Genomic DNA, 16,423 nt, shown 5'->3' on the forward strand with positions numbered 1-16,423 from the left:
TTGGTTTAAAAATGGTGTTGCGGGAGTGTAAAGAGTGGAACAACAGCTCTTTGGAGATTTGGGAAAGGGCTCCACAGAGGAGGAGATATTAAAGGATGAGCAAGCATTTGGCAGGTGGGTGAAGGAGGGGGTGAGCATTCTAGCAGAAGAAATCACGTGTAGACAAGTGATTATGAAATCATTTATGGAAAGGTCTGCTGTAGTCTGGGATTGGTGAGGATTTGCACATGATAAAAATCTGAGGCACATAGACATTCTAGAGGAGAATCGATCGAGTGAGGCAGAGAGGGGAAAACTGCCTATTGAATCCTTCCTTAATTCCTGCTTTTTTTTTTTTTTTTGAAGAATAGTTAAAGAAGGTAAGTATCAATTCATGGTAATATTCCTAAAACTTTGATAATAATAAAAAAGCTAACATCTGAGTGCCTTGTATTCAGAATTATGCTGGTTCTTACCACGACTGTATGAAACAGATTTTATTTTTATTTTCATTTTACAAAGGAGGTAAAGGAGGATTAGAGGTGCTACCTAGCATATTTAGGTTCATCTCACAGGCAGTTAGCAAAGTGAGGAGGAATCCGGAAAGCCTGTGGCTTTGCTTCCAAATACTGCACAATGCATTCCTCCGAAGAGTTGTGTGCTCAGTGAGTATGGACTGTCTTCATGTTGGCTAGAGAAATAATCCTTTAGGTAGAGAGAATGTGACCTAGCATAGGCATACAGAATTATGTATTTGACCAGGAATCAAACCTGTGCCCCCTGCAGCGGAATTGCGGAGTCTTAACCACTGGACCACCAGAGAAGTCCCATTAATCTACTTTTCTAGATTAAATCTAGAAATGGTAGTGAGAAATAAATTTTTTAAATTAAGACAGAAAATTATCTGCCTCATCCCCAAATACCTTCAACAGGTGCCTGGAGACATTGCCCAAATCAAAGGACACTTTTTTAAGCTTTCAAAATATACTTAGAAATATATAGAGATGCTTATTATATAGTTCAAATGGGGGGATGTAAAACTTTATATGCAATATGGTATTCAAATTTTAAAGGGGTAAATATGAATCAGAAACACATGTACATATAAAGTATTATATGCCAAGATAATATTAAACATTGCCTGAATATTAGGATTGCAAGTGATTCTTTAAATGTTTGCATCTTTCTCCCATTAACAGGTAGAACTTGTGCAAACAGAAAACAAAACACCAAGGAAGAGTGAGTGCATGTGAAGGAACAGACACAAGGTCAGAAGGAACTTCAAGAACCATCAGAGCAGCAGCCCATGAATTCACCTGAGAAGGGCCGAGTCTTCCTGCAAATCAGCTGAGGAATGAGGTATCGTCTGCCATGGGGACACATTAGTTTCACTGGGAGCATCCTTAATAGCCTGGGTCCCTCTATGCTTTAAAACTTTGAATCAACTCTTCTAGTTGGAGTCACCCATTCCACCAGAATGAAAACTTGAAGCTGAGGTAACAACTGGCTTCAACAATAAAATTATCTCACATAAAAAGCCCCCCTCCCCAAGGAAAAAGGAGTCCAGTAGTCCTAGATATCCTAGAAGAACCCTAGTCTGTGTGCCTTTCTAATCCACTCCAACTTTCTGCTCAGCACCAAGGCTGCTATAGCCATCCCAATTACCATGTTCAGGCAGGGTGTTCAGAGGCACAGACGTGGGTCCACTCTTTCTTATGGCTTTAAGAATGGAACAACCTTCCTGAAAGGTTGTTGGCAGCTACCTTCTCATATTTTGTCATGTCCACATAGGGAAGTTTTTGAATTGAATGAATTGGGTTTTTTGAAAGTTCGGTTTCCATTTAACTTCCTTTTGGATGTGGGCTATGTCATGTGCGTGTTCAATCGCTCAGTCATGCCTGACTCTTTGCAACTTCAAGAACTGTAGCCTGCTAGGCTGTCTATCCATGGAATTTCCCAGGCAAGACTACTGGAGTGGGTTGCCATTTCCTTCTCCAGGGGATCTTCCCCGACCCAGAGATAAAACTGGCATTTCCTGCATTGGCAGGTGGATTCTTTATTACTGAGCCACCAGAGCAGCACTAAACAGCACTAATATACTTCTTGGAGACCCAATTTTTGAAGCAATTGACTAAACAGACATGTGCCCATCTTATTAGAGAAAAACAGGAGGGCAAGGATCCTATTCTCTGAACCAGTGAGGCTATAGTCACTGTGCTGAAAGCTCAGTAGGCAATTTCTCTCCTATGCTGTATCAGGTATAGAAGGTGATAGGATTGGATAAACAAACCTTTGCCACAAAATTTTACTGAAACAATGAACCTCTTATTCTCAAAATATCTGCACACAGTTAGTTGGGTTTAACATAAGGTTTCTGACCCAGTCCTGCTGCCTATGGTTCTAAAGGCAGCTGATGAAAACTTGGGACTGAGATTGGGCTTGAAGGAAGTGACAGGATGGACTTCAAGAAAGTGGGAGTATCGACTTGGACATGAATGAACCGAACCTCCTTTATCAGTGGACCAAAGTATTTCCTAGCTGTAGAAGCAGCTCCATCCCAAAATGTATGGTCTTCCTGTTCTTTTAGAATTGTTTCTGCTCAAATGCCAACATTGTGTCACAGGAGGGGGCAGTGTTCCCCAAACTATGAAATTTATTTTTTATCCATCTGGGTGTGCCCATGTATTCAGCTTGACCTCTAGCTATACAACGTGAGTCACTGTCTTGGCCAGATTGTTGCCTTTGATAATGAACGGAGCCTAATGGTGTTTCTTAATCAAGCAAGCATTATGCCAGACTAGATCCTGTAGCAGTTAGAGCTCCTTGACACTGCAGAGGAGCAGGTCACATTGCTGCCAGTGCAGCAGAAAGCTGTGCTGGGGAGGGTCATCTGCGGTGTCACCAATGACTGGCTGATGGAGACCTGGGGCGTCCCTTAACCTCATTCCTCTGCAGCCCTCTCCCAAGCCACCATAAAAAAACAGCATCCAAATAGAGAACAAAGTATGTCCTTGGTAAAAACAAATCATTGCTTCCAGCCAGTATCTGAGTCTTAAAAGAGCAGAATTCTAATATTCTTAAAGCTCAAAGGGTTAACTTAAAGTAGCCACATCAGTTTGCACAATGAAAGGTTGTTGATTTCTCTTCCATCCTACTACTTCAACCGTGTTCAAGAAAGTGTCATTTCTTCTCTGGGTTACTGCCAACTGCCTTCTAACTCCATACTCTTGTCAGTCCATTTCTTATAGAGCAACCAATGTTCTCAAAAAAATTTAAACCAGGAGGTCATGTCACTTTCCTGCTTAAACTCCTGTAATGTCTTCCCTTTTACTTAAAAGAAAATCTGAGCTCCTCCCCAAGGCCCTCAAAGCCTCATACAACCCAGGCCCATATACCTCTCCAAAATCATCTTTCACCACCTCCCCTTTCGCCAACAGATGCAGCCACGTAACCTTCTATTCATTCCCAGAAAAAAACTTAAGGTCATTCTCACATGACAGGTTTTGCAGAAGCTCTTTACTCTGCCTAAATGCACCCTAACTGCCCTGCTCCCAACACTGTCTGCATGTTTATTTCATCAAGTTCCAGCCTATCATTTCCTCAAAAAATCTATTCCTAACCATTCTACGCAAAATTAGTCTTCAGCTTGTTTCCTTAATGATTTGTAATTCTTTTTTTTTTTTTTTTGTCTTTGTCCTTATTTCTATAGTTAGAACGTAAGCTCTTGAGTCAGGGTGCCATGTCTGCCTTGTTCTTTTTTGTGTTCTCAGTCTTTGACAGGATGTGACTTAGAAGTCATCAATAAATATTTATTGAATGGCTAAATGTATCAGTGAATTAGGAGAGAAGTAGGAGGTAAAATTCTACCTCCTCTAAAGAATATTTTCTAACTGTGCTACCCAAAGTCATCATGATGGTCTTTTCTCCCTGGTCTCTCTTTTGCATTATTAAGTTAGTTGCATATGTGCTCAGCCACATCTGACTTTTTGTGACTCTGTGGACTATATATAGCCTGCCAGGCTCCTCTGTCCATGGGATTTCCCAGGCAAAAATATTGGAGTAGGTTGCCATTTCCTCCAAGGGGTCTTCCCAACCCAGGAGGTTGAACCCCATCTCTTGAGTCTTCTGCATTGGCAGGTGGATTCTTTACCACTAGCACCACCTGGGAATCCCCTTTATGCATTGTTCCCATTATAATAATATTAGCTCCCATTGAATGAGTGCATGTTTTGAATGTTAGACCTACTTAGAGATGTAAGACTTATTTTCTTTCCTGATGATTTAACTAAAGTATAAACAATCGATGAGAAAAGAGAATGACCACAGAAGACTAGAATTTTGAGAGGATCTTCATGAAGGATGCTTTTGGGATTTAAGATCAACACTGAAGGAGGAATTAAGAATTAGAAGCTATGTAAAGGAAAGGAAGGGACACTCAAGGCAGATATGAATTTTGGAGAGAGGCTGGAATATGTGAACAAAACAATATTTTATATATATATATATATGTGTGTGTGTATATAAAAATTTGATTGACAGAAAATGTCTGAACAATTCTTACTGAGTATATGATCTGTCCCATTTATTTTAGCCATTAATTGCATCCTACTTTGTCTAAGTATCTTCATTTGGTGTCTTGAACCATAATTTGAACTGTGTTATTTGTCTCTATCATATATCTATCTTTCTTTCTGAGGAGGAGATTGTAAGCATAATAAAAACAAAGGCCTTATCTCATTCATCTTTGCAGATAAAGAATTTCTAGGACTTACCTGGTGATCTGGTGGTTAAGACTTCGTGTTCTCAGTGCAGTGGATCTGAGTTAGATCCTTGGTCGGGGAACTAGATCCCATAAGCCGCAACTTAGAGTTCTCATGCTGCAACTAAAAATCCTATATGCTGCAACAAAGATTGATGATCCCAGGTGCCACAACCAAGACTGCACAGCCAAAAAAAAAAAAAGAAAACCCACAGTGGGGCGGGGGTGGGGGTAATCTTATTTAAAAACAAAGGAATTTTAGACCATCCAAATTGGGAACCACTCTGGTAAATCCTTTTAGCTATGTCTTCTACCTGAGAATGGTGCCTCTCTATGGTATCTCACTCATGAAAGATTATCCAGCCTCTGGATAAACTTTTCATAGCAAGATTATTATGAAGCAGTTTGTTTTAATATCAAATATTTTTGTGGAAACAAATGCTTTAATATCTCTCTTCCACTTTCCACCACTAATCCCAGTTAAGTTCTCTGAAATTATACAGAAAGAAAATAATCCACTTCTGCCAGATACTCCCTTGAATATTTGAAAAGCATAATTATCTTCTCTATGCTATATTTTAGGTTAAATATTCCTATTTTTATTGGCTATTCCTTATGTATATTGTGGAGAAGGAAATGGCAACCCACTCCAGTATTCTTTCCTGGAAAACTCCATGGACAGAGGAGCCTGGCAGGCTACAGTCCATGGGGTTGCAAAGAGTCGGACACAACTGAGTGACTAACACTATTTATATTAAGACTTACGTTTAAATACATCTATTTTGTTAAACAATTGAATAATTGTTGTAAATTCCATGACAACATGTACTCACCCTCCTTGTCTCATTCACACTGAATTCATCTTACTTGTAACTATGGTTCATGCACAATAGGCAATCAAAAAATATTTGTTGAATGAATAAATGAAGAAGTAGGAGTACAAGTTTAGGTGGTGCATTAAGCAAGAAAAAGACATAGGAGGCTTCCAACTGAAAAGAAAGAAGTAAAACTCTATTCTCAGACATTATTATCTTTGTAGAAAATGTACTGCTGCTGCTAAGTCACTTCAGTTGTGTCCGACTCTGTGTGACCCCATAGACGGCAGCCCATGAGGCTCCCCCATCCCTGGGATTCTCCAGGCAAGAACACTGGAGTGGGTTGCCACTTCCTTCTCCAATGCATGAAAGTGAAAAGTGAAAGTGAAGTCGCTCAGTCATATCTGACTCTTAGCGACCCTATGGACTGCAGCCTACCAGGCTCCTCCATCCATGGGATTTTCCAGGCAAGAGTACTGGAGTGGGGTGCCATTGCCTTCTCCAGAAAATGTACAGTATATATAAAATGACAAAATTTAGTAATCTTGGCAAGGTTTCAGGATATAATATCAAGCATTTTAATTGTATTTTTATATACTGGTAACAAACAAAAGGAAATTATAATTAAGAATACCAATTATAATAACATCCAAAAATATTAGAAACTTAAGGACAAATTTGGCAAAAGATATGTAAAGCCTCTAAACCAAAAACTGTAAAACACTACTTAGTGAAATTAAAAAGAACTTACATGAAAAAAATGACCACCTTTATGGATTGGAAGGCTCAATACTGTTGAGATGTCAGTTTTCCTTAAATTGATCTATAGATTCAACACCATCACAATCAAAATCCTGGCAGATTTTTTTTTTTTTGAGAAAATCAATGAATTGATTCTACAAGTCCAGTGGAAATGTAAAAGATGTTGATTAGCCCAAACAACCTAGAAAAATAAAAAAGTAAAATTGAGAGATTAACAATACCTGAATTCAAAACTTAATAAAAAGCTAATAATCAAGACAATGCAGAACTGACTTAAATATAGGCAAATAGATCAAAGAAACAGAATAAAAAGTCCAGTATAGGTCCATATATATCTATCTATATATATATGTATAAACACTGAAGGAAAATTCAATGGAGTAGGGATAATCTTTTAACAAATTATTCTAGAACTAAAGGATGCGTGCATGCTCAGTTGCTTCAGTCGTGTCTGACTCTTTGTGACCCTATGGACTGTATCCTGTCAGGCTCTTCTATCCATGGGATTCTCCAGGCAAGTATATTAGCGTGGGTTGCCATGCCCTCCTCCATGGGATCTTCCCAACTCAGGGATTGAACCAGCATCTCCTGCATCTCTTGCATTGCAGGTGGGTTCTTTACCACTGAGCCACCAGGGAAGCCCCAAAGGATACTCATAAGCAAAACAAGTAAGCATAAATCCATACCTTAAGCTGGAAACAAAAATTGTTCCAAATGGCTCGTATACCTAAATGTAAAACCTAAAACTGTAAAACCTCTAGAATAACACGTGCAGGGAAATCTTTGTGACCTTGAGTTAGGCCGATTTCCTTAATTAAACAAAAAATATGATCAATGAAACAAAACATTGATAAGTTGTACTTCATCGAAATGATCAGTTCCTACTCTTTGAAAGACATTGTTAAGAAAATGAAAGTCTTTAGAAGATACCATTTTTAAAATGGTAGAAAATATCTGAAAATTATGTATCTGATTTGAAAAACTGTATTCAGAACACAAAACTTAATAATAAAAGAAGTAGCCCAATACAAAGAGGACAAAATAACCAACACTTCTTCAAAGATACACTGATAGAAAGTAAACAAGCAAAACCATGCTCACCATCACTAGTCACTAGGAAACACAAATGAAGCTCATACTGAGATACAACAAAACTCTTAAAATAGTTAAAATAGAGATTATATTTAATATTGGTGAGGGTATGTAGGAACGGGGGATTCTCATACACTCTCAAACTGAATGGAAAATCTTAGAAACTACTTTGAAAAACTGTTTTGAAGTTTTTTAAAAAAGTTAAACATATACTCACAGAATCGCCCAAGGAAAGCATATGTTCATACAAAGACTTCACATTGTACGTTAATATTCAGAGTGGCTTTATTTGTGATGACCCCAGATGGGAAATAATCCAAATATCTATCCATCAGTGAATGAATAAATAAATTTTGGTGTATCTATAAAATGGAATGCTATTCAGCAATGAATAAGAATATAAGTGTACAAAATGCTGTGAATGAACCTCAAAATAATGCCAAGTGAAAAAAATTGAGAAATGAGTCCATACTATAAATATTCATTTGTATAAAATCCTAGAAGATGCAAATTAATCTATTCTGACAGAATGTAGGTGATTGGTTGCCTGGGGTTAGGGTGTCAGGGAGAGGTAGAATGGAAGTATAACAAAAGAGCATGAACAAATGTTTGTTAGGGACATATATATTCATTTTCTTAATTGTGGTGATAGTTTCATGGGTATACATTTTTAAATTTTATCAACATTGACACATTAAATATATGCAGTATATTTCATGACAATTGTACTTCAAAAAGCTGTTTTTAAAAATAAATCAGTTAGGTCTGGATTTAAGTTTTACCTTGTCCACTCAAACACTGTGTGCCTTTGGACAAGTTATTTGGCCTCTCTGAGGCTTATTTTTATTATGATTCTATTAGAATCCTTTCAAGCTTCATAGAAGTGATGTGAATGTGTGTAATAAAGTATCTTAAATGAGTGAAGGAGAGAGCTCCTACACCAGTGAAATGGTGCATGCTCCAACCTCCCTATTTGTAGCCTTTAATTTGCAAAGAAACTGAAGAGTTCAGTGAGCTTCCACCGTGTTCATGTAAATTTGATGCACTGGGAGGTCAGTGAAAGATGCTGGATTACTAGAAGGACAGAGAATCCCCTAAGATAGAACTTCCCAAAGAGCGGAAGCTCAATGATGGTGCATAGAGGACTAGTTTGCCAGCTATAGCAATGGCTGATGCTCAGACACTCAGTCGTGTCCAACTTTTTGTGACCCCATGGACCGTACGTAGCCTGCCAGGCTCCTCTGTCCATGGGATTTTCCAGGCAAGAATACTGGAGTGGGTTGCCATTTCCTTCTCCAATAGTGATGGCTGAGCTCATGCTAAGTTCAGCCATTCTGAAGACAAGTGTATTCTCTGAGGACAGGACTGCTTCGGTATGTTCTATAAACTTTAGTGTCCAAGCAGCTTTATATGGCATATTCTAAACTGAATACAACTGGGAGATGGATCTGCCTGTATATTCAGAGATGCTAGGTCAGTGTTGTGCACCGCTCTTGTATTTCATTGGCAGCAGGTGTGGTAAGTTTCCATCCCTACTGGTAGCAAACAATAGCCAATACTGTTTTATAGATAATGTCAGCATCCTTGGAGAACCCAGTTAACTAAGGTGTGAATTCTCTTTTGGCCAGCGGGAGATATTTTGCAATAAGAAAAAGCTGGGTATTCATCGTAACAAAATGACATCAGTTGTCATTGCTGGTAACAGCTGAGAAACTGAAGTTACAAATAAGAAAAAGAAAAATTACAGTTAAGGTATTTTTCCATAGCATGTCAATAGAATAATACCACATCTTCAAACATAATAGAAACATTTCTTTCCTCATCCAACTCAACTCTTTGGCAGCACTCAATACAGTTACCATCATAGCCTTCTTGAAACGTTTCTTCCCTGACTCCTATGACACAACCCAGTCCAAATTTTTCTCTTACCTATCCAGTTACTTTTTTCTCCTTCGTCTCCATATATGTTTTTCCAACTGTAGTTCTCCAACCCAAGCTTGACTTCTGATCTCCATGTTTTGGTATCCAGTTGTCTAATAGCTCCACGTGGGTATCTCATGCATGCATGTGCTCAGTCACTTCAGTCATGTTCAACCCTTTGCAACCCCAAAGCCCACCAGACTCCTCTGTCCGTGGGATTCTCCAGGCAAGAATTCTGAAGTGGGTTGCCGTGCCCTCCGCTAGAGGATCTTCCTGACCCAGGGATCGAACCCTCGTCTCCTGCATTATAGGCAGATTTTTTACCCACTGAGCCATCTGGGAAGCCACATGCGTATATCATGATATCTCAAATTTAATTTATTCTCTTTCTTCCTAAACTTGTCTTCCTTCAGTCTTCAGTTCAGTTTAGTTCAGTTCAGTTGCTCAGTCGTGTCTGACTCTTTGTGACCCCATGGATTGAAGCACACCATGCCTTCCTGTCTATCACCAACTCCCAGAGTTTATTCAAACTCATGTCCATTGAGTCAGTGATGCCATCCAATCATCTCATCCTCTGCCGTCCCCTTCTCCTCCCACCTTCAATCTTTCCTAGCATCAGGGTCTTTTCCTATGAGTCAGTTCTTCGCATCAGGTGGCCAAAGTATTGGAGTTTCAGCTTCAGCATCAGTCCTTCCAGTGAATATTCAGGACTGATTTCCTTTAGGATGGAATGGATGGATATCCTTGCAGTCCAAGGGACTCTCAAGAGTCTTCTCCAACACCACAGTTCAAAAGCATCAATTCTTCGGTGCTCAGCTTTCTTTATAGTCCAACTCTCATATCCATACATGACTACTGGAAAAACCATAGCCTTGACTAGATGGACCTTTGTTGACAAAGTAATGTCTCTGCTTTTTAATATGCTGTCTAGATTGTTTATAACTTTTCTTCCAAGGAGTAAACATGTTTTAATTTCATAGCTGCAGTCACCATCTGCAGTGATTTTGGAGCCCCCCAAAATAAAGTCTGTCACTGTTTCCAATGTTTCCCCATTTATTTGCCATGAGGTGATGGGACCAGATGCCATGATCTTAGTTTTCTGAATGTTAGTTTTACGCCAACTTTTTCACTCTCCTCTTTCACTTTCATCAAGAGGCTCTTTAGTTCTTATTCACTTTCTGCCGTAAGGGTGGTGTCATCTGCATATCTGAGGTGATTGATATTTCTCCCATCAATCTTGATTCCAGCTTGTGCTTCATCCAGCCCAACGTTTCTCATGATGCTTATAGGTTAAATAAGTAGGGTGACAATATACAGTCTTGACGTACTCCTTTCCCGATTTGGAACCAGTCTGTTGTCAACCCACATTTATTCACCAAGTGGTAGGGAGCCCAGAAACCTGGGAATAGTCTCATCCAGTCCATGGTCTAACAATTCTATGCAATAAGGAAATTAATTTGTCATGCTTAAATTGTACTCTGTGAATTCATAAGCTTTTACATCTTAAAGGTCTTTTCCATGAACTTAAAAATTATCAATTTAAGAATCAGTTATAGGAAATTTTCAGAGAATCATTTCAAATGTTCTCATAAATAGTATATCGTCTCTCACTTCTCTTTCCTCATATCCCCGATTCTTGCCCACTGAAACATTTAGAGTGTTTATTGGTTTAGACCATTTGTTATAAATACTGATGCGTCATGCCATTTATATTGGATTTGGACTGTTTGTGACCACCCGAGGCATTTTCTTTTCTCCTCTCCTTCACTAGTGGCCTTGATAAACCTGCCTGTCCAGGACTGCACTTTCACTCCCAGAGGTAGGGTTACCTTTAGTTGGTGTGGCCACTGGGGAGCAAACCAGAATAAATGGTATTAAACTGAAACAACAGGAGATTTAAGTTAGAGAGAGACATGTTGAGAAAAGACACTTAGACACAGAACAAATTTCCTTTGTGAATTTAAGAATCTCATCATCATAAGTTTTTTTTTTTTTTAGCATAGTCAGACTGAAGTTCAATAAGAGTCCCCACTTCATAGAAACAATTAAGTCATTTTTCCACCTTAATGAAAAGGTGAGAAGAGTCCATACTACTTGCATATGAGATTTAATATCCTATGAAAAGGAAGCATTTCATGTTATAGCCTATATAAAATTTCTCCTTCTGTTGTTAAGCATCTACTTGTGACTGAGAAACAAGGTTGAAAAACCACATTTATCACTAATGATGGAATTCTGTATCTGTTTTGAATCCTGGACTACACATTTGTTTTGAAGGATTTGTTTGAAGCTATTAGTCTATGACTGTTTTATAAGGCCTAGTGGAGTCATCTATACACACTTAGCACTTAGTTTCTGTTCATAATGCTGTTAAATGGAGTTAGTTCTCTAATAAGTGTAACAATGAAATCACATCTTTTTTCCCTGCAGGCTAAGGCATGATGCATTCTGCTAGCAGAATGGTGGTGTCTATCAGTCAAGGGATTTGTAATTGGAGAGAGAATTCTAGCTGTGGTAGGATAGAGCTCTATATTAGAGTCAGGCTACAAATAGGTGAAATGCGAACTTGCCTTATCATTAATACACTTGTCTTTCCACCTTTATTGGTCAGAGACGCTGTGCAAATCACATCAATTGACTGATTTTTTAATTGTTTTTCTCTTAACCCATCAATTCTTAATTTGGCATCCCCTCTATTGACACATGTCACCATTATTAAGGGCTAATCATGTTAGTTTTAGAATAATGAATATATCACTCTGACATAAACAAATTAACATGTTTAATAAACTTCTCACAGTAATGCAATTCCCCAGCTTTCCTTGGCCCCACCTGTGGCTCTGTAATGTAGTTCACTGGAGGTGATGGGGAGGGAGCAGAGTCCTTCTTCATAATTTTTATAGATGTTGAATGGTGTTGAAATAAAGGTTACATGCCAGTTGCCTATGGGCAGGATTGAATCTGCAGATGTATTTTGTTTGGTCCACATAATGCTGTCAAGATGTTTGATGTAGAACTTTGGTTCTCCTGGTAATGGCTCAGGAGATGGAATTCTCTACTGAAACATTTTGATAATCTCTGTCTAATGATAGTGGCTGGATTGTCGAAATAGATTTTTGCAAAGAGCAGAATTACTGAAAAGAATTAGATTTTGAGCTAGTTACAAAACAGCTTTGAGTCCTTTGTCACCATCTATTGTTTACTCCTTTTGGATTACATGATATACTGCTGCTGCTGCTGCTGCGTCGCTTCAGTCGTGTCTGACTCTGTGAGACCCTGTAGATGGCAGCCCACCAGGCTCCCCTGTCCCTGGGATTCTCCAGGCAAGAACACTGGAGTGGGTTGCCATTTCCTTCTCCAATGCATGAAAGGGAAAAGTGAAAGTGAAGTCGCTCAGTCATGTCCGACTCTTAGTGACCCCATGGACTGCAGCCCACCAGGCTCCTCCGTCCATGGAAGTTTCCAGGCAAGAGTACTGGAGTGGGGTGCCAGGACCTTCTCCGTGATATACTTCTATCAGTGGCTTTTTTGATTGGTCTCTTATAACTTAAATCTCAGTTATATCCCTTCCTTTTAGCTATGATTTATCCACCTTCCCTTTCTGAGAAGGATCAAGGCATCTTTTGAAAACTTAATTTTCTCTTCTTTACTGCATCATTGCTCTGTTTCTTTAAGATTTGTTTAATCCTCTTAGTTGATTTTTTCCATTCTATGATCATGCTGTGAATTTTTCTGTGTCCTTTTTTGACGATTATTTATCTGATCACATATCATTTAGTCAGTCTATTAATTTAAAAGAAAACATTTATTGAACATCTGCACAAAGGTAAAAGTTTCATCAGTTGCCAGGTTCTACATCTTTGTTAACTAAGACAAAATCAAGATCTTATAGACAAATTGTTTTTAAACCATTAATTCTACAAATACAAGAAGGTATTTATAAAGAAGACTCTTCAAGGAACTATGAGAATACAGAAATAGGGGACTGATTCTGCTTATAGTGTATGGAATGTAAGGAGCTAGGTCTGGGAGACAGGAGACTCAAGGAGGGCATCTACAGAGGTGGTTTCAATAAACCCAGAGGTGGACTTACTAATGAAGCTTATACTTCAGGGCCTTGAGGTTACATGCAACTGGATCTCTTCCAATGTGTTCTTATGGTCTTGTGTTTTGTGCAGTATATTTTACCCATTGATATTTAAGATCATTTTTCTTTTTTTCTTACTCCAGCATCCCCTCCAACACACTTCCTTTTGGTTCAGGTGGGCTTGGAGAGGCCACATCCTTTTTAGAATGTGATTTGGAGGAAGTAGACATGGAAATAGTTTGGGTTAGTGGAATACATTTTTGCGGTTTGCAGTCATATCCCTGTGTAGATAAGTTATGGCTAGCCATCGCAATGTATGTATCAGTTCTAGGCTATCCCTCTAATATACAGTGTCAACTCACTCAGGGTTGGGTCACAGAGGTACAGGGTCAGACTTCATATCTTGATATGAACATTTCCTTTGGAACTGACACCATCAGAATGTGGATGGAGGAAGAGAAGCAAGAGTCAAAATGTGCAGAACAAGAAATTAATCTGTGGAAAATTCTTCCAGTCATTCGGTGTATAAAATTTTAAATCTAAGAGGATTTGATCTCATTGTTGAGTGGCCAAAATGAAAAAAATAGTGTATTCTCTCCTCCCAGGAATACACTCAATAGTGCCTTAAAATCTTAGAATATATATATATGTATGTGTATATATATATATATGAATAATATTAGAGAGGTTTTTCTCAGATTTTCACATTCCTAAAAAATGACATGATCTTATAATGTTATGAACTGTAATGAATTTTCTATCAAAATATTTTTCATCCATACTAGAGGAAAGATCAGCTTATCTTTGTGTTTTATCTAGTGAAAACAAGATTACAAAATTGTTGTCATATAAAGAAACAAAAGAAAGAAAACAAAAGAAACAAAACAAAAGAAAAAAAAATAAAGAATATATGAGCAACAAATGTTGGCAAAACCATATTACAGAGCTGTGTCAATAGGTTGATTAATAAAAACATTATTCTATTTTTTCCAGTTTGGGAAATTTTGTAATATAGTTTTTAAAATGTGTAGTATGTTATCATTTATTTTCTCATTCTAAATACCTATTATACCTAGATCTATATTTATAAATATATAAATATTTATATATTTTTATTTATAAATATAAATATTTATAAATATATAAATATTTGTATTATTTTTCTTAATGAGGGCCCCTAAAATTGTATAAACTTCTAGCAGCACAAACAAGACTAAATGAATTAAACTTCTCCAGGCAGACCTTGAATTTTTCAAGTTGAAGAAATAGTTTGTATAAGATTGATGTCACATATGATGCAAGATCCCACTAAAATTAGGCAAACTCAAGTTGGCCTAAATTAAAGAGTTCAATAAAGAGATATTATTTAAGTGTGAACAAGATGTAGAGGAACCATAAGGCATAGTGCATCGTATCTATTACCTGTTTTTTTATCAGCCCTGAACCTAAAGGTGTGAGGGAAAACAGCAGTACTAGAACTCAGAGCCAAGAACTTTGGCAAGAATGCCGCATGGATAGGAACTGAGTACTTTGGAAGGCGAAGAGACCAAGGTAACAACACTGGGGTGGAGTTGGTGAATTACATACACAAATCCTCTCTCCTTTCACTCCCTCCAATCTCCTGACTCATTCTTCCATTGTCCTAACCCTACTATAGCTAAAGGGAGCTAGTAAGGCCATTCAAATATATCAGAAAGCAAGAGGCAGAAAATCAGGTAGAGATGTGTATAACATGGGTTTGATGAGGCAAACAAAAATATCTGGCTATATATAGTATACATACATATATATATATATATTCTTAATGTATAAGTGAAAGTCGCACAGTTGTGTCCTACTCTGTGACCCCATGGACTATACATTCCATGGAATTCTCCAGGCCAGAATACTGGAGTGGGTAGCCTTTCCTTTCTCCAGGGGATCTTCCCAACCCAGGGATCAAACCCAGGTCTCTCGCACTACAGGCAGATTCTTTACCAGCTGAGCCACCAGAGAAGCCCCTTAATGTGTGTGTGTGTGTGTGTGTGTGTATGGTATGCTTGCAGTATGTATAATTGCATTCAAAAATGAAATCACACCTTTGGTTATTGCCTTATAACCTGTTTAACTCACTTAATAACTGACAAAAATGATAAACTCCTCTTTATTTGTGTCATGAGGTTTGGTTTTTTTTTTTTTTTTTTTTCTTTTAAGCACATCTTCATAGGGCTATGTAGTCCTAAGTTCTGTGGCAGATGTATCAGAATTCATTTAGGTTACTTCAAATTTTTCACCATTATATAAAGACTTGTAATAAGCATTCCTGTAGATCATTTTTAAAATCAACAATATACATTTCCTTAAAACAAATTCAAATAAAATGCCATTGCTTTTGTAATCCAAGGGGATTCCCATTTCAAGTTCTTACCACCAAAGTGGTCTCCAGCGTGACTTCCCCGGTGGTCCAGTGGTTAAGACTCTGTGCTTCCAATTCAAGGTGTGTAGGCTTGATCCTTAGTCTGAGGACTAAGATCCCACATGCTTCATGGCACAACCAAAGCAAAAAAATGCTCTCAGGAAAAATCATGCCTTTTCCCCTTTGCCATTATCCACATATTAATGCTTATTTTCCTCACATCCTGTCCAAGTTACAGGCCCAAATATTTTAAAGACTGAGCTGCGAGCAGACTCCCCTGCCATCTCTCACCCCTTACTGTTTGTAATCTGAAATTCTCTTGGCAGTGAACAATGACTTCCCAATTTTGCATTCCAATGGCTATTTATCATTCTTATCATTGACCTTACAGCATTTGATGTTATTGACTTCAAACCTCTATTTGAGAGGAAGAAAAAAAAAAAAAAAAAAACTCTCTTCTTTTTTGGTTCTTTACAATACCCAATACTGATTTGAATCCTCTCTTTCTGCACTTTCTCTGCCTTCCTCTTTGGTTCCTACCTTCCAGCTTTCTGTTAGGCGTGACCATCTACTCTGGCTCAGGGCTCAGTGGGCTGTGTCCTGGCACAGAGTCC

General features: G+C 38.2%; 1 protein-coding gene across 11 annotated transcripts in view; it reads left to right on the forward strand.

The window, feature by feature from the left end:
* The window catches only part of LOC147349347 (uncharacterized), a 690,773-nt gene that overhangs the window by 434,084 nt on the left and 240,266 nt on the right, over positions 1–16,423 (forward strand). For all 11 annotated transcript variants that reach the window (XR_015150389.1, XR_015150391.1, XR_015150388.1 and 8 more), the window contains one exon: positions 1,179–1,338. The gene's annotated coding sequence lies outside the window, so the exon portion shown is untranslated. The remainder of the gene's footprint in view (positions 1–1,178; positions 1,339–16,423) is intronic.

This window comes from Bos grunniens, chromosome 21, assembly GCF_055505025.1.
Source record: "Bos grunniens cultivar Pamir isolate PY7600 chromosome 21, Bosgru_T2T1.0, whole genome shotgun sequence".
Taxonomy (NCBI): Eukaryota; Metazoa; Chordata; class Mammalia; order Artiodactyla; family Bovidae; genus Bos; species Bos grunniens.